General features: G+C 39.1%; 1 non-coding gene across 1 annotated transcript; it reads left to right on the plus strand.

Moving 5' to 3' along the window:
* The first annotated feature begins 1,753 nt into the window (after positions 1–1,753).
* Positions 1,754–1,855, plus strand: LOC132518899 (U6 spliceosomal RNA). Its single transcript, XR_009540023.1, has one exon. It is a non-coding gene; the product is annotated as a U6 spliceosomal RNA (small nuclear RNA).
* Positions 1,856–6,424: the final 4,569 nt, after the last annotated feature.

The raw sequence follows: 6,424 nt of genomic DNA on the forward strand, positions 1-6,424 counted from the left end.
AAAACAAACAACCCAATCCAAAAATGGGCAGAAGACCTAAACAGACATTTCTCCAAAGAAGAGATACAGACTGCCAACAAACACATGAAAGAATGCTCAACATCATTAATCATTAGAGAAATGCAAGTCAAAACTACAATGAGATATCATCTCACACCAGTCAGAATGGCCATCATCAAAAAATCTACAAACAATAAATGCTGGAGAGGGTGTGGAGAAAAGGGAACCCTCTTGCACTGTTGGTGGGAATGTAAATTGACACAGCCACTGTGGAGAACAGTATGGAGGTTCCTTAAAAAACTACAAATAGAACTACCATATTTCCCAGCAATCCCACTACTGGGCATATACCCTGAGAAAACCATAATTCAAAAACAGTCATGTACCAAAATGTTCATTGCAGCTCTTTTTACAATAGCTCGGAGATGGAAACAACCTAAGTGTCCATCACCAGATGAATGGATAAAGAAGATGTGGCACATATATACAATGGAATATTACTCAGCCATAAAAAGAAACGAAATTGAGCTATTTGTAATGAGGTGGATAGACCTAGAGTCTGTCATACAGAGTGAAGTAAGTCAGAAACAGAAAGACAAATACCGTATGCTAACACATATATATGGAATTTAAGGGAAAAAAATGTCATGAAGAACCCAGGGGTAAGACAGGAATAAAGACACAGACCTGCTAGAGAATGGACTTGAGGCTATGGGGAGGGGGAAGGGTAAGTTAAGCTGTGACAAAGCGAGAGAGAGGCATGGACATATATACACTACCAAACGTAAGGTAGATAGCTTGTGGGAAGCAACCGCATAGCACAGGGAGATCAGCTCAGTGCTTTGTGACTGCCTGGAGGGGTGGGATAGGGAGGGTGGGAGGGAGGGAGACGCAAGAGGGAAGAGATATGGGAACATATGTATATGTATAACTGATTCACTTTGTTATAAAGGAGAAACTAACGCACCATTGTAAAGCAATTATACTCCAATAAAGATGTAAAAAACAAATACTCTAGTATTATCATCTAACAATATAATGCTATTGATTTATTATTTTAATTTAAGCAACATATATACTTTTCATAAACATTTTGGAAAATACAAAAAAGGAGAGAAAAGAAAGTCAATAACCCGAATTCCCACCACCTCCAGAAAACCACTAGTAACTTTTTTAGTGTATTGTCTCCATTTTTTTTATGCACAGGAGTATTTCACTCTCTGTGTTGTGACCATACTATAGATAAAACATTTTTCCTATTAGTTTATAAAAATTATTTTCTTAAGTAATTGTGTGCTCTTGCTAAACACAATAGTTGCATACAAGTATGCTATAGCAGATACTGATGTTTGCCTATCTAACAGTCATATTCCAGATTTTTCCATGCCTGCTGAATTTCAACGTTTTTAGGCCGACACCTCCCTTATTTGACTTAAGTAAATCTTAATTAATATAAAAAAATCATGGTAGTTCCCTCTTGCTGGTAGTTGATTTAATGGCTGTCTATTACTTTAAAAAAAAGTCAAAGTTTTTTACTTTGACAATCAAAGTTCTCCATGACAGTAGCAGGTTGAATAATGGTCCCCAAAGTTATAAGATCCTAATACCCAGACCTGTAAATGTTACATTATTTGGACGATGGCTCTTTCCAGGTATCATTAAGTTAAGCATCTTGAGATAAGTCAGGTACACTGAATTATCTGGGTGAGCCCTAAATGCCATCACAAGTGTCCTTATAAGAGAGAGGCATTGCTTGCTTCCACAGCACATGTACTAAAATGGGAACAATAAAGAGAGATTAGCATGGCCCCTGCAGAAGAGTGACATGCAAATTTGTGAAGCATTCCATATTTTAAACAAAAGAGAGAGAGAGAAAGGGAGAGGCAAAGGGAGATTTCACACAGACACACAGAGGGGAAGGTAATATGAAAATGGAACAAAGAGAGATTTGAGCATTCCGTGGCCACAAGCCAAGGAATGCTAGCAGCCATCAGAAGGTGGAAGAGGCAAGGAATGAATTTTCCTCTAGAACCTCCAGAGGGAGCACGGCCCTATTGACACCTTGATTTTGACCCAGTGATACTGCTTTTGGACTTCTGGCCTCCAGAACTACTGTGACAGAATAATTTTCCATTGTTTTATGTCACCATGTTTGGTGTCATGGAAGCTGTAGGCAAATACTGTTCAAACCCTTCTTGAAATGTTCTGTCCAATTCTGGTCGATAAGACATGGTCTATGGAATGGAAGGGTCTTCTTGGAAAGACTGTCTTGCTCTTAAAAAGAAATACATGGGGGAAAAGTCTTATTTCTTCTGCCAGATGTTGTTGCACCTACATGTAACATTAGAACTGTGGAAGCCATGTCAGCCTGAGGACAAGCCAATGAGCCAAGGATGGGAGAGCAGAAAGATGAAAGATGGAACAAACTTGGGCCTTGGATGACATCATCAAACTGCTTTAATTAACTAGCCCTGGGGACTTCCCTATAATGAGACTTCTTACATGAGATAATCTTCTTATGTGAATTAACATGATTCTTAAGCTGTCTTTAGTTGGGTTTTCCCTTATTTTCAGCTGAAAGCAACATACCAAATGCATGCATCAAATGGATTATACCATAATTCAGAAATTGGCAAACTGTCCCCCGCAAATAGCTGCCTGGTTTTGTAAATAAAGTTTTATTGGATCACAGCCTCACCCACAGACCATTATCTGTGCTTTTTAGCATCACAACAGCAAAGTTAAGTGGTTGTGATAGAGACCAAATGGCTCACAAACCTAAAATTAGGCTATCTGATCCTGAAAGAAAAGGTTCACAAGCTTTTGCCATCCTTGAACACAGCCAATTTTTTTTTTATTGTTGGATATTGTTTTTCTAGTTTCTCCAAAAGTTGTCTTCTTTAAACAAGTTTTTAAACCTGTCATTTGGCCATATTCCTACATATAAGACAGAGTGCTATCCATTGAGAAAGCGTCCAATAAGAACATAAATAAGCATGCATGGAAACAATTTACAGTCATCTCCTAGATCATCTGGGATCTTATCAGAGTCTGCCAAAGATTGTAGTCAATGCGTGAGATTGTGTTTTCCACTTATAAATAAGTACAGGTGATTATAACAACTTAATTTAAAACTGCAGCCTAGTCTAGAAGAAGAACAAGAAAACAAGCTTTTCTTTCCCTATTTTAAGTTTAAATCAGCCAAACCAAACTTCCTCCCGGGCTGAAAGATGTTGGTGGAACTTACATCACAGTGAATGTTATTACAGCTGAGAGAGAAAGGACCCTGAACGGTTTCCAGTAGGCAAGCTTGAAGCACCCATACTTCACAGTTGAAACCTGTGCTGGGGAGATAACTACTATTCAGTGTAAAAGGCAGGACTCAAAGTGTGTCATGTAAATGGAACCAACTGTATATTTATTGATGTCTGACTCCATGCCAATTTTCTTTCTCTCTTAAAGAAAAAAAAGGTCAATTCTTCTTAGAAAGTTACCCCAAGCTGAGCTGTGCTCTGAAGGCACCTTCCTTTAAGGGATCTGGGTGGCAGGCAGTCCTATAGTTAGAACTGTGGCCGCACAAAAGCAGGCTTTGGGAGGGAGTCACTGGCCAAATAACCCTTTGAACTTTATAGGAAAGTCGAGGTGCAGCTGCCCCAGCCAAACATTTCTACTTGCTTTCCTAGAAGCTGTTCAGGAGTTTCTTTTGGTGCAGAAACAACAAGATGGTTGCATCTCCTAAATTTCTGCGGGCACTTCCAAGTCGCCCAGGGACAAAACCCAGATAAACTGATGAGGTTCACAGGGGATCTGAATCATCCTTGAGAATGAGCCGCACCTTGTCCTTTTTTCAGGAAGAGTCATCTAGGACGATCCTGGCAGCCTGGAGAGAGTCCAGAGTTAACAGCCCTGAAGGTAATGCCCCATAAGTGCTTAGGATCTGGTGATGCTCTTCTCACACACACACACACACACACACACACACACACACACACACACAGCCAAAAGCAGCAAAAACATCACCACCAAATCCTCAGAAAAACAGCTAGATAACCACTGACAGCAATGTGTCAGACTCAGAATATGAAAAATAGAGACAGAGATTTTCAACTCCATGAGTACTCAACAAGAATCAATAAAAGTGCTTTGGGAAAGCTCCTGTCTGGAACTTCCAGCCTATTCCGCAGTTACTTTCTTTCCAAAACATCTGATACAGGAGCCTTCTATTTCCTTTCCCAAAGAATGCTGGATGTATGTTAGGTTTTCCGTATCAACTCTGCAAAACAATGACTACCGCGCCCCCGCTTTCTTAACTGAGATAGACGTTAAAATCTGTAAGTGAGGAAGCACTCATTTTATTGCAGGTTTTCAACCCTTGTAATATTTAAAGTAAAAATGATAACTCATAAATAACTGAAGTAGATAAAACTTTCGAATTAAGATGTTAGGAAAAGAGCAGTTAAAACTAACACCTTTCCTTTAATAACACCTTTCCAGTTAACACCTTTCCTTTAATAACTTGGAAGTGTTTTGTACACGTTATCTGCTATCTCACTTTAATTTTGATATACAGCCCTATAAAATGAGCTATCCAATAGCTACTGAGGCTCAGAGTGATTAAACGACTTATTAAGTTTGCATTGTTTTCTTGTTAACCATGACCATTATTAAAGTAGTCTATGCTTCTAAATATTTTAAAACACAGAAACTCAGAAAATTATTCATTAGTTCATAACTTGAAAAAACAACCTCAACCAAATAAAGGAGACTGACTTGGCAAGGAGGCACAGATTTTACTATAAAACAGATGTACAAAAGTAGCTGGAGCTTCAGAAAAGTTACTTGGCCCTCTGAGCCTCATTTTCTCATCTGTAAAATGGGCATAACAATATCTAACAAGCAGGATTGTTATAAGAATTAGAAATAAAATATGCAAAGGTTCTGGAAAATGGTAAAGTCACAATAAATGGTAGTTATTCACATTTTCTTCCAGGAAGGCATTTAGATATCAGTTGTTTGCATTTTATATGTAATTTAAAATATTTATTATATACAATGTTCTATCACAATCACAAACATTTTGACATATACTCTTTATACACGAACTCTTTACAGATACTACTGCTTAATAAAAAGTGTATATAGGGGCTTCCCTGGTGGCGCAGTGGTTGAGAGTCTGCCTGCCGATGCAGGGGACGTGGGTTCGTGCCCCGGTCTGGGAAGATCCCACATGCCGCGAAGCAGCTGGGCCCATGAGCCATGGCCGCTGAGCCTGCACGTCCGGAGCCTGTGCTCCACAATGGGAGAGGCCACAACAGTGAGAGGCCCGCATACCGCAAAAAAAAAAAAAAAAAAAAAAAGTGTATATACCATCTTCCATATAAACAGTCCCTATTGTTGGGCATATAGGTAGTTTTCCATCTTCACTCTTAAAAATAACACTGTGATGAAAACCTTTACGCAAAAGCTTCATCCACATTGAATGCTCAGGATCAGTCTCCAGAAGTAAAATTACTGGGTTAAAGGTCCATGGTCCTTGTGTTCTAATTGCTTTCTAAAAGGATTATACCAATTCTGACAAGCAAAGCCGTTGAGAAGACAGTCTTCTTACCTCACTATCACTAGTCTCTGTCTCCATCACTCTGGAAATCTGTGACCACAAAGAGAACATCTCTCAGGTTTTGATTTATATTTCCTTGGTTGTGAAGTGAGGCTGAATTTGTCTAAATATTTGTTAAGTTTGTTTGCAAATTAATTGTTCTTTTCCCATCTTCGAAGACTTAATGTTTTTCCTATAGATTTGTATGAGTTCATTATTTATGTGAAAAATGTTAACCTTGCTGAGTGACCTGCCACCTAAATCAAACGGGCTGGGACAAACAAGACAGCACTGACTGCGAGGGAAGGACACTGAAGAACCTCCTGGGTTCTCAGAAAAACTGGTCACATGATCTCAACTCCCTGAAAGTGTACAGCTCTGAGAAAGCAAGAAAAGAAAAGAGGAAGAGAATCAGGTCACTAACATTTGTTGAACATTAAACACAACTATTCAACATTTTACACCAAATATTTATTGAGCAACTATTCTATATCAGGCTTTGTTCTAGATGGGATATTACAATGGAGAAAAGAGACAGGGTCTCCACTCTCACAGAGCTTATTTATTGAATGCTTCCTGAATGTCAGGTGCATTTCCAGAGGCCTCCTCGTCTGCTACCTCAAGAACTCTACGTGGTAATTATTATTGTTTCTATGTTTTTCAAATATGAAAACTGAGTCTCGGATAAGTTGGTTTAGTTGGTCAGCAGCAGACAGCAAGCAGTTCAGTGCTGGGGTCAGGACTTGAAACCAGGCACCCAGGCTCCAAAGCCCACATGTTCTTACTATCCTAATAGATAAGGTAAAACTTCAAATACAGGCAGTCTTT

This window comes from Lagenorhynchus albirostris, chromosome 3 (assembly GCF_949774975.1).
Source record: "Lagenorhynchus albirostris chromosome 3, mLagAlb1.1, whole genome shotgun sequence".
NCBI lineage: Eukaryota > Metazoa > Chordata > Mammalia > Artiodactyla > Delphinidae > Lagenorhynchus > Lagenorhynchus albirostris.